Here is a 16,905-nt window from a genome sequence, read left to right as displayed (position 1 = left end):
TTTGTAGTTAGCACTTTTTGTTTCTTAATCAGAGGTCACAAAGGCAATTTGAATTTTTTTTCCCCCCCTAAAAGCTTTGTTTTGTCTCTCACATTTAGGTCTTCAGCCTACCTGGAATAGATTTCTGAGAGGCATGAGGTGAGCCCATATTTATGTACTAAAAACAAATAGACACAAAACTATATTTCTTTAGCAGCAACATAAACATCAAGCATGTGATGGAGGCAGGGCTTCATGTAGTTGAGCCTTTGCGAGTCCTCAAAGGCTCAACTATCCTAAGTACATCTTCTGCTGCCCCGTCCCTCCTCGTGACCCCTTATTAGCCATTGTCCTGCTCTGGTCAGTGAATTCTTAAAGGCAAATGGGAAGGAGAAATAATTTACCTTCTAATCTTATAAGCATTCTATTTAACTGAACTTTTGAGTTTATTTTCAGTTTGTGTTTACACAGGAAACTAATATTTTTTTTAAAGTGCAACTTATTGCAAAGCAAAATCTAAAACTTGAACAATAATGTTTGGCTGGCATGGCTCAGTGATTGAGCATCTAGCTATGAACCAGGAGGTCAGGGTTTGATTCCCAGTCAGGACACATGCCCGTGTTGCAGATTTGATCCCCTGTGTGGGGAGTGTAGGAGGCAGCCCATCAATGATTCTCTCTCATCATTGATGTTTCTATCTCTCTCCCTCTCCCTTCCTCCCCAAAATTACACACACACACACACACACACACACACACACATAATTGAGCTATGCTAATTTTTGTCTCAATATTGAAGTGCTATCCACATTTTGAGTATAGTGATGCTTTTAACATGTAGATCTTTAATTTTGCTAAAAAATTTATTGAAAGTTGCCAGTGTGAATTTTAAAATGGAACTGAACTTGCTTTAGAAATAATCTTTCTTATCCTCAGAAACGATTGTCTCTATTAGAAAGAAAGAAAAAAAAAGAAACTTGGAGTAGTAGTGATTATTTTCTGCATACAGGTCTATTGGAAAGAAAGGAAATATGCAGCTGGAAGGAATTTAAATGTCATCTAGTGCAGGATTTCACCTTGAAGGAGTGGACTCTTCTCACTTTTAATACGATCCAGAAAAGAAAATTCCACTCTCTCTCCTGCTAATATTTAATATACTTTCACTGTCAAATGATTTTTTTTTTTACGCTATGTCTTAAGTCTGTTTTCTTATTCTGTTTTAAATGGAGACAGAGAGATGGGGCCAACCATCTGTGTCTATAGTAATTCTTTATCTACTTGATGGTCATTACTAAATCCATCTACCTCCTCTATTTAGTATAACCTAATGTTTGTTTAGCTCTTTCTTTTAAGCCAGTTTCTGAATCATCTATTTAAGTTCTTGTTCCATCTGAATTCTTCTCATGCCATCTATAAATCATGATTTATAGAATCAAAAATTGAACACAGTATTTCTGCCAATGTATGGCCAAATGTTAGTAAATCAGTAGGGATGATATTCTATTTTAGAGAGTCTTCTAAGACTTCTAACCTGATTTTTTTTTTTATGATTAAAAAGATTTTTGGACTTATGGCTATATATGGCAGTTTCAACATACTTATTTATCTCTGCTTCCTGAGACTACCCAAAATGGTAGGTAACCAAAAAAAAAAAAAAAAAAAAAAAAAAGGCATAAATCTACATGGACAAGGAAAATGGGAGGCTCAGCTCGGGCTCAGCTCGGAGGATAAGGGATGCTAACACATTTTTGGCAGGTAGAAAGCACATGGATGAATGGGAATTGAATTAGCAGAGGGTGGAAAATTGAAAGCCAGTTGCCCACCGAGAGGGAAGTCAATCTGAAGGGATGGTTTGTGGTCAGGACACGGAAGTCTCTGCACTTGGAACCACAAGCTGTGCTAGAAAGACAGGTTTGAAGGGTGAAGTTGAAAACTGGTGATGTTAGTTAAACCCCTTCCTATTCCAGGTGGCTGGACAGATACCCCTGGTAGGTATAATTTCTAGAGAAATTAGAGAGGTTTTGGACTTGGAAACAAGATACAGATGAGATATCTTTTGGGCACCCAAAACTCTGACAACCAGGTTTATATTTCCCTATCCCTGGATTAGAAAATGAGAAGATCCTTGTCTGGGAAACTGACCAATTGAGTAATTGAACTACAGTTACAGGTAACCACTGACCTCCTATTTGGAGGTCTCCCATAAAATAGCTGGGCACCCCACCCAATACCACAGAAGTTCAACTTTGTAGGTCTCACAGTGGACTGCCAAAGATCATCACATATTTAAGGATAATGAATGAATGAGATTAAAACAATCATGAAAGGAGCTTCAGAGGAAAGAGGGCAAAGCAGGGAGGAAAAACTTCCAAAAATTATAATTGCTATTCTTTGAGAGATTAGAGAAGATATTGCATTCATGAAACAGGGTTTCAAAATTAAATATAATAACAGAAATTAAAAATTCAGCAAAGAGTTGGAATGTGGATGGCACGGTCCAGAAATTGAATGAAAAGGCAGAGACAGCAAACATGAGAGAAAAGAGGAAATAAGAAGCTCCATTTAGGGAGATCAAAATCTGATTAATCATAGAGTTTTAGAAAGGAAATAAAGAAAATGCAGGGGAGAAAGTGATAGAATTATATGAATACTTTTCTAAAATTGAAGGGCATTAATTTTCATATGGAAAGGGTACATTGTGGTACATTGTGTTCCAAGCACAACACATTTAAAAAAAAAAGCCAATTCCAAGACACATCTGATAAAGTCTGTGAATAAGATAAATTTTTCCTAAAAGTTTTAACAGAGCAAAAAAGTAGGTTATAGACAAAGACTCAGGAAGCAGGCTGGTGTCTGACTTCTCAACTGTGATGGTGAATTTAGAAGAAATAGAACTAGGCTTTCCAAATCAGAGGGAAAATAATTTCCAATTTGGGATCTTGTATCTGGCCAAACTGTCAACCAAATGCAAGGGCAAAATAAGGCTATTTCCAGACAGACATGAAAGGTTTCAAAAATTAGCCTCCCTTGCACTCTTTCTTGGGTAGTTCTTGGAGGAAGTGCTCTACCAACATGAGAGAATAAGTCAAAAATTTCGCAGCAAGTAGGGCAAAGTGAGGGAAGATCACTGATAAGAAGTGAAGGGAAGGTCAGGTGACACCTGGAGGGCTGGAGAACAACCTTTCCAGATCAGATCGGAGGCTAAAGAGGCCAGGGAATAAGGAAACAAACAAATCCAAAAGGTTACGTATGTAATATGTTTATCTTTGACGAGATGAATCTTCTAGTTCTGTGCTAAAGTTTGGGGAAAATTAACATTAAATACATAAGAAAAGAAAAGAAAGCAAATGGAAAATTGAGGTAACTATTCACAGTAGGCAAAACAAAAGATTGTGCAAGAAAAGAAATATAATCATGGAATACTATAGGGTTCAGTTATGAACAGTATTTGAACAGACATAATAATGTAATACAAATACTAAATATTATGGTAACCAAAATGATGATATAGTTAAATTGAGAGGATTTTGGTGGGATGCAGGAAAATATGTGTAGAAGATAAGAGAGCTATATTTTCATCTGTCACAGCAGGAAGCCAATAAACATTAAAAATGAATAAGAAATGACAGTTGAAGAATATTTGTTAAAATATGCATGTACATACTAAGAGAAACAGCTAAAAGAGTTGAAAGTGATTGTCTTTGGTCCCTGGGTCTCCAGAATATACAAATTGGGTAAAAATACTAGTTATTTGACTGAGTTTATGTACACACATTTATTATGTACATACATCTAATTGAATTAAGTATGTAAAACATATTAAACCTTTCCTGGTTTCCTTGTAAAAATTATTTTTCCCTTGTGATAAAACAATGAAAAGTACTATAGTCATTTGATTCAATACTATGGCAACCACGTGTCATGAATTTTTCTGGGTTATTTGGATTTCAAACTTTATCAGACCCAAAACTACAGTTGCCATTTACAAACTGTGTGCCTTGCTTATTTGTTTATTTTGGGCTTGCCATAGCGGTTCCTGGTGAGCTCCTCTCAGAATCTTCCATCTTTGGCTGCGTGGAGACTTTGGAAGGAAAAGCATATTATGGTTTTGTCCGATACTTTAACTTACTTTTTGAAAGTTTTTTTCTTTCCTATATTTTTTTTACTTCCTATGTCTTTAATATACTAATTTCATTCATCCAGAAACATTTATTGACTGTCCTGCTCTAGGCATCAGGAAGGAATAATACAAGGCAGAGTCCTTGCTGTCAGCAAACTTGCCATTCACTAATTCATCTGACAAAATCAATGATGGCATTTCATACATTCTCAGCATTAGTTATTAATTAAAAAAGAAAAGTCAGAGGCAAAAGGTTGCTATTCCAGGATAAGTCTGTGAGAAAACTCGCAAAATCTTGTTCTCCATGAAAGTCTTATGTATGAATTTAAACCTTCAATTAAATGCTATTTGTTCTATAGAAAAATATTTTTCTTTTAAATATTTTTTATTGATTTCAAAGAGGAAGGTAGAAGGAGAGAGAGAGAGAAACTTCAGTGATGAGAGAGAATCATGGATGGGCTGCTCCCTGCCTCTTGTTCCTCTATTGGGGATCAAGTCCACAACCTGGGCATGTGCCCTGACCAGGAATTGAACTGTCACCTTCAAGTTCATGAGTTGATGCTCAACCACTGAATCACACTGGTGGGGCTATAGAAAAATCTTTATTGGGGAATTTAATTTGTTTCACCTCTGCTCAGCCAAGAGGCTAGCTTACATCCTGTGAAACAGAGGAAATGCCAAATATGGCAGCTGTTTCATTGCTGTGAATGAGCCTGCAGAGATTTGGCCTTTAGTCAGTCAAGTCCAGAAATGTGACTTCAGTAGGTTCCTTGGAGAGCAATGTATTTCCAGCCTCGGGAATGAGGTGGGCATGACCTTGCTGTGTTCCAGTCCCAACTGTGGGAATCTCTGGGCACCTCTGGTTTCACCCTTGTCCTAGGACCATGGTGAACTGCGGCTTGCGAGCCACATGAGGCTCTTTGGCTCCTTGAGTGTGGCTCTTCCACAAAATACCACCACCTGGGCGAGTCTGTTTTGAAGAAGTGACGTAGGAAGAAGTTTAAGTTTAAAAAATTTGGCTCTCAAAAGAAATTTCAATCATTGTACTGTTGATATTTGGCTCTGTTGACTAATGCGTTTGCCGACCGCTGTCCTAGGAGCTAAGTTATTGGAAATGGAAAGTGCCAGAAAGAACGGGCTGGCTCCTTTCATGGTTTTCACTCTTTGTCTCTTAAAAGGACGTTTTCTTTTTAAAAGGAATGAGGCCTAACTTTTTTTCTGTACTCTATATTTTATTTGTTTATTGTCTCCTCAGAGGGCTTTTCTTGTTTCTTAGATAAGAGTACAAGGTAGTGTGTCCATAGTTTTTTAGCAGGATGGCTGAAGATCAACCCTACTACATAGTCAAAACTCTGCAAGAATTGTTTCAGCTTTTAGCCAACAGAGTTGATTATTCTACCCCTGGCTGTCTCCATAGCTATGGGGCCATGTTCCCTATTTCTCTGGAAATATAATGAAATATTTGGGTTAACCAGTTTTAGAACCTCTCTAGGATTTTTAACATCAGAGTATTTAAAAAAAACAGATGATTCCAACGGTGCATATTTATTTGCGGTCAGCATTGGTTTAGTTTTGTGTATTCCTAAAGGGCTAAATACCAGAGTTTTCTTCTTTCAGAGCGATCAGGAAGCTCTCCATAGTTTCTTTCTTCACCATTGCAGAAAAAAAAGTAAAGTTGCGCATTCTATTTTAAACATCTGCATCTTCATGTTTATCATGTTCACTGTTTCAGTAATAAACGTTACTCAGAGATCATTGGTAACCAATATCTCTTTAACTGGATATTTAAAGGGTAGTGGAGGGCAGTCCTATTAAGTTATAATTTTCGTAAGATTGAATTAGAGGAACAGAGTCCAAGTCTGGGGGGTGGCAGCACACATTCCCGCCATCTGCCCTGCTTTACATTGTTGTCTCTGGCAAGGAGCAGGTTTATTATTGGGGCTCTGTCTAAATCTATAGTTTGACAGTCATGTATGACCTTGCGGTCATCAAACTGCTGATTTTCTGTCACCTAAATAGCAGCGAACAACCTGTAAAAAGTTACAGTCATGTCTCCGTGATAGAAACCTGTTACATTAGCAGCATGAGGCTGTAATGTAGGCCGGATGCAATGATGGCATCGTTTTTCCCCATGAGAAACATTAACAAACGCACAGTATTTACACAGGAATAGCTGATGTTTTGTTTTAAGCCATGTTTTTGAGGGTCCTCCAAACCATCAGCCAGCACATTGGGTGATTTGCTAGAAGGACGCACAGCATGTAGCCAGACTGTGGCTAGGATGGATGACAGTGACAGCAGGATGCACAGCCAGGTGTAAGGAGGAGTCCGCATGCTGTCTTCCCCTGGGTGCTGTGTGAAAGGTCCCACAGAGTGCAGGCTCCCTAAGAGTGAAAACGCAGCCCACGGTCTCCGGTGTTTCTGCCCAGAAAAGCCCATTTGAGACTGAATGTAGTGCTGTTTTTGGGGTCATGCAGGCATTTTCTGCCTAGCAACCCCTACTAGAATGCCATGCTCTCAGAATGAAAGCAGGTGTTGACCATAAATAACTTTGTTTATACCAACAGCTGAGGCACAGCAAACAACCTTATCAGTAAGGAAGCTCTTCATATTGGCCTAGGGAACTTTCTACAAGCAGACTTGCCTGACTCCGGTCAGGGACCAGCCTTGTAGGCAGGCCTTTCTAAGGTCAGCAGCCGCGGGCCTGCGGTGTTTACGAAAATACTCTGAAGTAGGTGGTAGTGATGGCGAAAGACAATGTGTTTGTTTCTCTGAACTGTCACCAGGATCAGACTTTGCCTTGGATAAGGGTATCTGGAGCCAAAGATGAGAAAATGTGAGTATTCTTTGTATAAATAAACTTCTATTTTTAGAATTCTTAGGGGCCTAATATTTTATTTTGTTTCTTATTTGTTGATTTTAGAGAAAGAGGAAGGCAGAGAGAGACATCAATTTGTTGTTCCACTTATTTATGTATTTATTGGTTGATTCTTGTATGTGCCCTGACCAGAAATGAGACCCACAACCTTGGAGTATCTGGATGATGCTCTAACCACGTGAGCTGCCTGGCCAGGCCAAACCTAATATTTAAAAAATTACAATTCAGTCAGGATCTGGGTTACCATTTGCATGTGCAGGTGCTGGCTTCTCAGACTCTTGGACGTGGGTGTCCTACAGTTTAAATTGGATTTAGTGCCAGGAGCTCTGCTTTGACCACGCTCTCTGCCACTGAACAGTCACACCAGTGGGTGAACAGTCTAGGAAGCGCTCTCACCTCTTTGATATTTCATTATTGAAACATGAAACCGAAATTGCATTTGTCAGGAAACGGAATTGGAATCTAGGGTTGGGCTTCATGAGGTCTTATAATGTCATTGTTATAAAAGGCACCCGATCCTTTTAGTAACATTTAGGCAATTAAAACAATTAAGAAATTATATTGTCTTCTTTATTGGTTTTGTTTTGAATAGCAACTATTCCAAAGAGATAGAACGATGGGAGAGGCTTCCCATAAAGAAAAATGATGCGATGGCGAAGGAAAGGCTGGCAGCAGTGGCTGCCTGTGTGTCTTGATGCTGAAGCCGGGAAGGTGTTTTGCACTGCCACCCACACAGATTCTGAAAACTCTGACATTCCCCCCCCCCCCCCCCCCCCCCCCTGCACAAATTAATCATCATCTCTTGTCTCCATAACTCCGTTAGGATTTCACCAGGTGTCATTCTGAGCCTGAGGAGGTTGCTAAGTGGGAGGGCGGAAAGCGCTTGTGGAGGCAAGGAGAAAAATAAGTTGAGGGATCTGGGGCTTGGGAGACTGTCAGAAGGAACCATACCATGGAACGTGCTGTTTAAAATATTTAATGATCCCTTTGCCACTAACACAGTTTCAATCTCCTGTGAAATGAACATTCTTCCCTTCTTTTATGGCTTACATGACACAGCTCTGGTTTGACTGACAGTGTTTTCTTTATAGGGAATTTAAATGGCTTTCCTAATAAACTTCAGTGAATAATAAATGAGAGAGAGAGAGGTGGCGGGGGGGGGGGGGGGGGGTGAGGGAGGGAGATTTTCTTTGCTCTTTCACTGTTCTTTCTGGGATATTTTTAGAGAATGATTCCTTTTCATTCAAATACTTTTATTTCCATAAAACACTAGGCAATCTCCTTGGACTGGAAATATTTTTCATAATAAAATCTACCCATGCCTAAGTTTCCTCTTCTTTTTAATAAATATGTCTTGTCCCCATTCCAGTATTTGTTGATAACTGAAGACCTTTTCTGTCAAATGCTATGAGATCCAAATGAGAACTGCCAAAAGCCATGTTTGACACGAGCCTAAAGGGACTTCATTTAAAAGTGGCCCTTCATCCTGCCATTTCAGACACTCGTTTCAAGGAATGGAAATATGGAAACATTTCAGAATTATATTTATTTCCTACTACAAAACACATTTTTATGAAAATAAATACTGAAAACCTCTAAGGACCAAGCTAACAACAGTAAAAAATTTTTATTGCTCTATTACCGGGAGAAAATATATGTGATTGCTTCATGGATACTGATACATGCATGACCTACAGTGGAGGCACCAGCGAAGAAGGGGGTGGGTGGGTGGAGAGGGTTGGGTGAACAGGGAACCACAGTGCAATGTGAGGTGTGCTATTTTAGGTGAGTGCATGGGGTCGGGGGGGGGGGGGCGGGGGGGCTTCCTGGATGCTGAAGGATGCATGGGGATCATTCAGGCAAAGGTGGTGGAGGGAGAGGAAGATTTCCCAGGTAAAAGGAGCAAGGAGAAACAAAGCTCTGCAGGTGAGGAGAAGGTGTTGGATATTGAGAAATCCGTGGCATCAGCCAGTGTGGCTGAATCATGGAGTCTGTGAAATGAGGGCTGAGGGTTGAGACTGGATCACTACAAAGTTTGGGAATGATCATTTTGGTGTTTTTCCTCCCAGCCTCTTATGCATTACAGTGTTTCTCCAGTTATGATCACAATGCAAACATGTATTCATTTACAGAGGCTTTTAAGCATTTACTATGTGCCAGAGACTTGAACTCAAATTTAGTCATTTTCATATCTGCAAGTGAGCCACTGTGGTGAGAACCCAGGGGGCAAGGAAACAGGGAGAGGGGAAGACCTACTTTAATTCCTGACACAGGGGACATGATAGCGTCACTGTTCTCCCCATGTTACCACTCAGCCCTTTTAACAATCGTTTTAAGCATCCATAGAATAATCCAACAGATGGAAGGACCATAATTAACGGGGGTAGGACCTGATTTTCTGGCTGCATGTGTAGGTTGTTAAACAATATTGATAGCAAGGAACAAACTTCTAAATAATGCATGAAGCTAAGAAATTGTCAAGAAACACGAGGGAGATAGGAATCTCGTGGAAACCAGGCATGTTCATTTTTCAGAACCTGGGACCATTGTAGAGATGTTATCTTAAGAGTTTCGTATCAGGAATTTATGACCTTTAATCTAGTGTTTTGTAGCCCTGCTACTCTCCCCATGACTCTTAACTTCCATCAACGAGTTGACCAGTTCTGTCCATATTTCTTCATTTCAGAGGAATGAATGTGATGGGCCCATACACTTACGACCACTTTGAGTCAGACCTTTCTTCCAGTCTACCTCATATCCCCTTCTCTCCCTTCTCCTGAGGTCATCTCACTGGCCACCTGTGTTCAGTAGCCTAAGATGGCCCTCAGTAGGGGGTACAGGAGGTGCATCACATTTTATAGAATGGGTCAGGAAGAAGCACAGTCTCCAAGGCTAATATTTCCAGTATCAGTCATTTTGATTTTCTTTTCTCAAGGGCAGATATTGTTGTGATGTCCCTCACTCTGCATATTCCCCATATGGTCTTGATAGTTCAGTATTTAGTGGGACAACTACCTCCTTTGATCTGGAAAGCATATATTTATCAGACAGTCTTGTTTGCAATATATTAAGAGGCAATTTTTTTTTCTACTTAACAGTCCTTCTGCTATACAAGATTTATAGAAAACTCGGTCTAAATTCCCTCACTTTTAGTAAAAAAGCGCTTATTTGGTGCTTTCTATATGCCACATCCTATTGTAGACACTAAGATTATGGCAGAGAATAAGACACCAAAGATCCCTAGTCTAATGGGCTTAAATTTCTTGGAGGGAAGGCAAAAAATAAGAAAATTAATAATAATATAATTTCTGCCCTGGGCAGTTAGCTCAGTTGGTTAGAGCATTGTCCTGACACACCAAGATTTTGGGTTTAATCCTTGGTCAGGGTAGGTTGTATACAAGAATCAACCAATGAATGCCTCTCTCTCTCTCTCTCTCTCTCTCTCTCTCTCCCCCAAATTAATAATAATAATAAAAGATAATTTCTGATAGCTGCTTCTGAGAAGAAAATTAAACAAAATGTGATAGAGAGTGATTGGAAGTCAAGTACTACTTCCTGGTGTATGCTCAGCATGTGGCCTCTAAGGAGAAAATGTCTCAGCTGAGCCCTGACAGACAGAAGGAGCCCTTAGGCAAAGGTCTCCAGAAGAATGTTCCGGGCAGAGAGAAGATATATTTACCAGCATGGGGGCAAGTATGAGCTTGGAGGGCTCAGAGGAGAGACAGCAAATCATGGTAGGAGCAGTTGGACAGGATAGAAGGCCTACTTTATAACCTAGACCCAGTGTGCAGAGAGAATGACGTAAAACCTGCCATTTCCACTCTTCTCATCGTCATCTTCGACTGGCCTTGCCCAAAGCACAACTGGTTGTTTTTCCCCTCCTAGCCTTTTCCAGCCTCTTTACTTTGGGAAACTAAACCCTCCAAAGGCTCATGTTATCCATAACACCTCCCTTTTCTCATTTCCCAGTCCAAATTTGCCAGTCCTTCAATTCTACATCCAATAGAGAGCTCAAGTTCTTTCACTTATCCTCATTCAAACCATGGTTATCTTCTGTTTGGATCATTGCCTTGGCCTCCTGGCTTATTTCCACGATTGCAAAATGTCTGTTTATGCCATTTTGCCCTTTTTGTAATTGGATTATTTGTGTGTGTTTTTTACTGTTGAATTTTGAGAGATCTTTATATATCCTAGATATTAGTCCTTCCTTAAATCTGTATTTAGCAAATGTTTCCTCCCAATATTTAGCTTGTCTTTTCATCCTTTTAACAAAGCTTTTCTTCCAGAGCAAAAGTTTTTAATTTCGATGAAGTCCAATTGACCTGTTTTTCCTTTTATTCATTACTAGAGGCCCAGTGCACAAACTTTGTGCAAGGGTAGGCCTTCACAGCCTCAGCTGCCATGGCCCTCCCAGCCCCGCCACCTCGGCAGCTGCCCCTCAGCCCTCGCAGCCCCAGCTTCATCCGGAAGGTCGTCCAGAAATTTGTCTGGATTGTTGTTCCACTGTTCTGCTGTTCAATTGATTTGCATATTATGCTTTTATTATTATGGTCTAGAGGCCTGGTTCATGGAATTCGTGCACTTGGCAGGGGGTTGGGAGTTCCTCAGGCTGGCCTACATCCTCTTCAGTCCGGGACCCCTTGCTCTTTACTGCCCACCTGCTCACTGCTCCTTACTGGTTGGCTCGCTACATTTGACCCCTGGTGGGGAGGGACCTTGGAAGGGCTCCAGGGCATGTCCGGCCTGTCTCACTCAGTCCCTATTGGCCAGACCTGAGCAGCAAGCTAACCCTACTGGTTGGAGCATCTGCCCCCTGGTGGTCAGTGCATGCATGTCATAGTGACTGGTCAACCAGTTGACTGTCTGCCCCCTGGAGGTCAGTGCTGTCAGAGCGAGCAGTTGAGCATCCTTAGCATATCATTAGCATATTATACTTTGATTTGTTGAACAGCTGACTGGACGACCATACACTTAACATATTAGGCTTTTATTATATAGGAATACTTTTGGTGCTAAATCAAAGATCCTCTTTATCTAGCCTTAGTTCTCAAAGATTTTGTCCCATGTGGCTTTTTTTCCTTTTCTGAAAGCTCTATAGTTTAACATCTTATATTTGAATCTGTGATCAATTTGAGTTAATTTTTATTTAAGGTGTGATATTTAGGTTCAGGTTGTTTTGTTGAGGTAGGAGACTATAGATGTTTAATTTGACTTGTTGAAAAGGCTATTTGTCCTCCAGTGAATTTCTTTTGCACTTGTACAAAAAATTAGTAGGGCATATTACTGGGGTCTATTTCAATTTTTCTATTTTCTTTCATTAGTCTGTGTGTCTGTCCTTCTGACAGTATCACATACTTAATCACTGTAGCTATATAATCATTCTTGAAATGAGTAGAATAATTCTAATTTTCTTTTAAAAATTGTTTTAGCTATTCTAGTTCCTTCACTTTCTCATGTAAACTTTAGAATAATCTTGTCTATATGTATAAGTCATTTTTGCTAAGCTTTTTATTGGGGTTGCATTAGATTTGTATGCCAATTTGGGGAGAATTTGTATATTTCCTACATTGAGTCTTCTAATCCACGAATATGTTTTCTGATCCCTGAATTCTTTTATTTAGACCTTTGAATTCTTATCACTGTTTTGTAGTTTTAGGGACTTAAATCATGTATGTTTTCTTAGATTTATACTGAGTATTCTAATTTTTTGAGTGATTGCAAACATTATTTTTTTAATTCTAGTGTCCACATGTTCATTGATAGTATGTGTAAATACAATTGACTTTTGTATTTTCTACTTAATCATGTCATCTGCAAATAAGGGCATTTTACTTCTTCACATCCAATCTATAGGCCTTTTATTTTCTTGACTATTATATTAGCTATAACTGTCAGTACTATATCTAATGAAAGTTGTGAAATAGACATCCTTGCTTTGTTCCAAAATCAGTATTTTACCAATAAATATAATTTGAATTATAGGGTTTTTTTGTTTTGTTTTGTTTTGTTGTTGTTTTTTGTTTTGCTTTGTTTGTTTGTTTGGTAGATATATTTGATCAAGTTAAGGAAGTTCCCTCTAATCTTAGTTGTCTGAGAGTTTTTATTATGAGTGGATGTTCAATTTTGTCAAGTGCTTTTTTGTGCCAACTTGATAAAATCATGTGGTTTTTCTCCTACACTATGTTAATATGGTGTATTACATTAGCTTAAGTGCATGGTTCAAGCCACCATCTTGCAATTGGAATCATGATTAGTTTTTAAATTTCCAGAAATTGAATTGGAATATGATGTTTAGTTCAGTTATAGGAAACAAAATCTTAATTTTCAGTTGTTAATCTATCTGGGGCTATTAATCATTGCTTAATGATTGCACATGTTTAAAATGTTATTACTGTTATTATTAATGGACATTTAATTCAACTGGTCATTTTGAGATTGAGTATATATTTTTTCCCTAAACCTTTTAATCAGGAGAGTTCAGTTGATGGATCACTCATTACAAGGGGATCTATTTTACATAGCAATCAATCTCTCTCTCTCTCTTACCACTGTCATTGGAACAGAAGTTGTAAATTACGAAGTTATCTTAGACCATCAGTTTAGGGAGCAGCGTGGACGATGAATTCTTTAAGGCACGATGAACTTCTTTAACATTTTTTAACAGGCCTGTAGAGAGCTATAAAGCTTCACTAATTATTCCATAACATTAAACATGTCAGAGACTCTTATTTATTGTGTGATGTCAGCTATTTTCAGATAATAATCACAGGGCTTATAATTTGGAAATAGGTTTAAAATTTTTAAATCTATTGGAAATCCATCTGTTGTTACAGTCTTTCTCTTGTCACAGATGGTTTTAAGCCTTCACTGTTCTTTGTAAACACTCTTGGTCCCCTCGGCTACCTCTGTGCCCTTACCCACTTTAACCAGCAGAGGCGTTGGCTGTGTCAGTCACCACGGCTCTGTGGGCAGCTTTCTGGGGTTTGAAGCTTCTCCTGGAAGGAACTGTGATGAAGGGCAATGGATATACACAGAGTATATTGTTATATTGATAATCAGCACAACAGTGTGGATCACAATCACCACTTGACTTGAAAAGGAAAAAATCTTGCTACATACAAGATTAGTTCAAATAAGATGTCTGTTAGTATTATTTGGTTTCTTCTAGGCACTTTTTATGCCTCTTTAAACTGTCATTCCCTGTGCATTTTAAATACTCCGGAATAAGTTTAGGTCACTTGGGGCTCTTCCACTTCTGATTCAATTTTCTAGTCCTTTTGCCTTTAGTTCTGCTAAGAAATGGTTCTTGGTATATTTCATTTCATCTTTTCTGGCCCCTGGCTTAATGGCTTCTGCAGTTTGGTGATCGGTGTTCTGTCCTGTTTACATAACACCATCCCCAGCAGAGCGAGGGATGGGCACTTGATTTCCCTGCAGTGTGCTTCTTTATTACATAACCACTCTTATGCAGCTGAATATTATATCCATATGTGAGATTTCTAGTATCAAGTGGATTTTTTCCCCTAACTTTATCCTATTTTTCACATATCACTGGACAAGATATCATTTCCCTATTATGCTTATTTTAAATTTGGACCTTTAGGAAAGAAGACCAAATGTTGGATCTTAGTACCCAAAACAGTTGATCTGGTGTTGGAAGAGGGCGAGAGAGACTTGCCAGAAAGATTTACTTAACACTAAAAATTCTTTTTTTGACTGCCCTAGTGGTTTTAGGCATCTTATTATGCTGGCATCTTTAAGAATTCTAATTAAATTCTATTTAAGCTTGTTTTTCATGTTTCTAATTCTTTGTTCTTCAATTAGACTGCACATTCTTGAAGAAAAGAATCTTTACAAATTTATCCTATATTCACACAGCAAGAGGCATTAAAAATATACATGTTCCAAGATTGAAACAGCATGTTATTCTATGTCCTCTATACTGTTCATTTATAAAATGGGTTTAGTCTTTGTTTTCAGAGAGCTTAAATCTGTTGGGAGGAGGTGAGGTATAAAAATATATTATTGGAGACAGAATATGGTATGAGCCACAAGAAATATGCAATCAAAATGTTTGAAACAAGCTGGATAGACTATATAACAGTTGTCAACTGATGGGTCGTTGGCACCAATTTGACACCACTAGGAATTTTCAATTTGGGATGTGGTGAAGAAGAAAACTGTATTCACTGCAAAACCGCTCAATTGTGGTACAGCACATCTGTGAAACAGCCCTGGGGCAGGTGGCCCTGGGGGCGAGGTGCCTCTCTGGCTAGACAGCTCTGCTCCTCAGTGCTCTATGGCTGGTCTGCTTTGTGCTGCCCTCATCTGCTCTGCTTTGCTCTGGGGAGACATTCGAGTTTCAGCTCAGCTAGGGAGACAAAGTCTTCAGTCTTAGGTGGAAAAGGAAAGTGTACTCTTAGAGCCAGAGGAGAGCTGGTTTATATGGACATAAGTCCCTGGCCCCTTATCCCTGATTGGTCTGCCTCCATGCAAATGAGGACTCCAAATCTTCATAGTTTGATTGGTCCAATAGGCATTGTCCTGATTGGTCAGGACAATGACCAATTGTCCTGATTGGTCAGGACAATTAGAGCTTCTCTGGTTGGTTGGTGCTGCATAACTTTAATTGGATGGGGAAAGCTTCAATCTTATTGGTTGAAATAGGACTCCAAAAACTCCTTTATATGGCCTGGCTCAGATGGCAGAATTACGGGGCAGGCAGGCAGTTCAGTGCAGAGGCAGGTGGCTCAGTGCAGCCTTCCCTGTGAAGTGCAGTTTGCAGGAGAGGTCCCTGTGTGAAGAGAGCACATGCCGTGGCTTATTGGAACAATAACCCAGTGGTCGGCAAACTCATTAGTCAACAGAGCCAAATATCAGCAGTACAACAATTGAATTTTCTCTTGAGGGCTAAATTTTTTAAACTTAAACTATATAGGTAGGTACATTGTTATTAACTTAATTAGGATACTCCTAAGCTGGCCTTTGCTAAAATCTCAAGAGGCCAAAGAGCCGCAATTAGCCGACCACTACTCGAATCAACCGAGCTTTCCAACTAGCACTTAGGGTCTGTTTTTTTCTCAGTAAAGAAAAGCTTCATGAACAATTAGGCTTTTAAGGGTATTCTCAAAGGAGGAGTAGGATTTGGAAATGGGTAAATTAAAAGTAGGAAATGAAAAAGAGAAGACTGTTATAAAGATGACAATGTGAACGAAGGTATGGCAGTGGGAAAGTACTGAGTACGATTGACAAGCAGCTTGTTTTCTGGTTGAACTAGAGTACAGAGAGATGGGGGGTATGTGCAAACCCTGTCCTCAGGGCTAGATGGATCCCAAAGCAGGCATGTCAGCCCATACCTAGCTCTCTATCCATCTCTGTCAAGGGGATGATCAGCCTGAACATGCACTTCCATGGGGCGGGGGGAGGGAGAGACTCACTTCCTTTTTGGTAATCTGAGCACCATCAGTCATCTGAGCACGCCTACCATTAGATTATGGAACAAGGCAGGGCTGGAAATTGGGGTGGGGAGATGGCTAGGGAGCTCTTTTGTAATGATCAAAACCTAATGTAGAGAGCGGTTTCAGGGAATCCAAAAGAGAAGACACGTACAAAAGGCTTTTGTAACATGGGTGATAGTTTTGAAAACACCCAGCTCAAGTGTTCTTGTTCCCAGTAATCCCTAATTATTCCTCATCGCCCTGCAGCGTTCCTCCCGTTGGAACTAGGGTCTCCATTCTCTCTGGAGGAGGTGGCTACTGCCTGGATAAAGGAGCCATGGCTGGGCTTCCAGGCTCCAAAGGAGAGTTTGTTCTGAGGCCCATGGTGAGACAATAATCTGAAAGCAAGCAGCTTCTGTTTCCAAAAGCCAGGCTTTGTTGGGAGAGAGAAAGAAGGGAATAATGCAACAACCAAAAAGGACCTGTGTTTTC

General features: G+C 39.7%; 1 protein-coding gene across 6 annotated transcripts in view; it reads left to right on the top strand.

Moving 5' to 3' along the window:
• Window positions 1-16,905, top strand: part of CSGALNACT1 (chondroitin sulfate N-acetylgalactosaminyltransferase 1) — a 299,546-nt gene that overhangs the window by 185,116 nt on the left and 97,525 nt on the right. Inside the window, exon 4 of one of the 6 annotated variants that reach the window (XM_045588829.1) lies at window positions 99-138. The exons of the other annotated variants lie outside the window; for them this stretch is intronic. The gene's annotated coding sequence lies outside the window, so the exon portion shown is untranslated. The remainder of the gene's footprint in view (window positions 1-98; window positions 139-16,905) is intronic. 6 annotated transcript variants of the gene reach the window in all.

Source organism: Pipistrellus kuhlii, unplaced genomic scaffold, assembly GCF_014108245.1.
Source record: "Pipistrellus kuhlii isolate mPipKuh1 unplaced genomic scaffold, mPipKuh1.p scaffold_m20_p_3, whole genome shotgun sequence".
NCBI classification, from domain to species: domain Eukaryota; kingdom Metazoa; phylum Chordata; class Mammalia; order Chiroptera; family Vespertilionidae; genus Pipistrellus; species Pipistrellus kuhlii.
The sequence above is the reverse complement of the archived record's forward strand: the minus strand, read 5'-3'. Positions and strand labels throughout refer to the sequence as shown.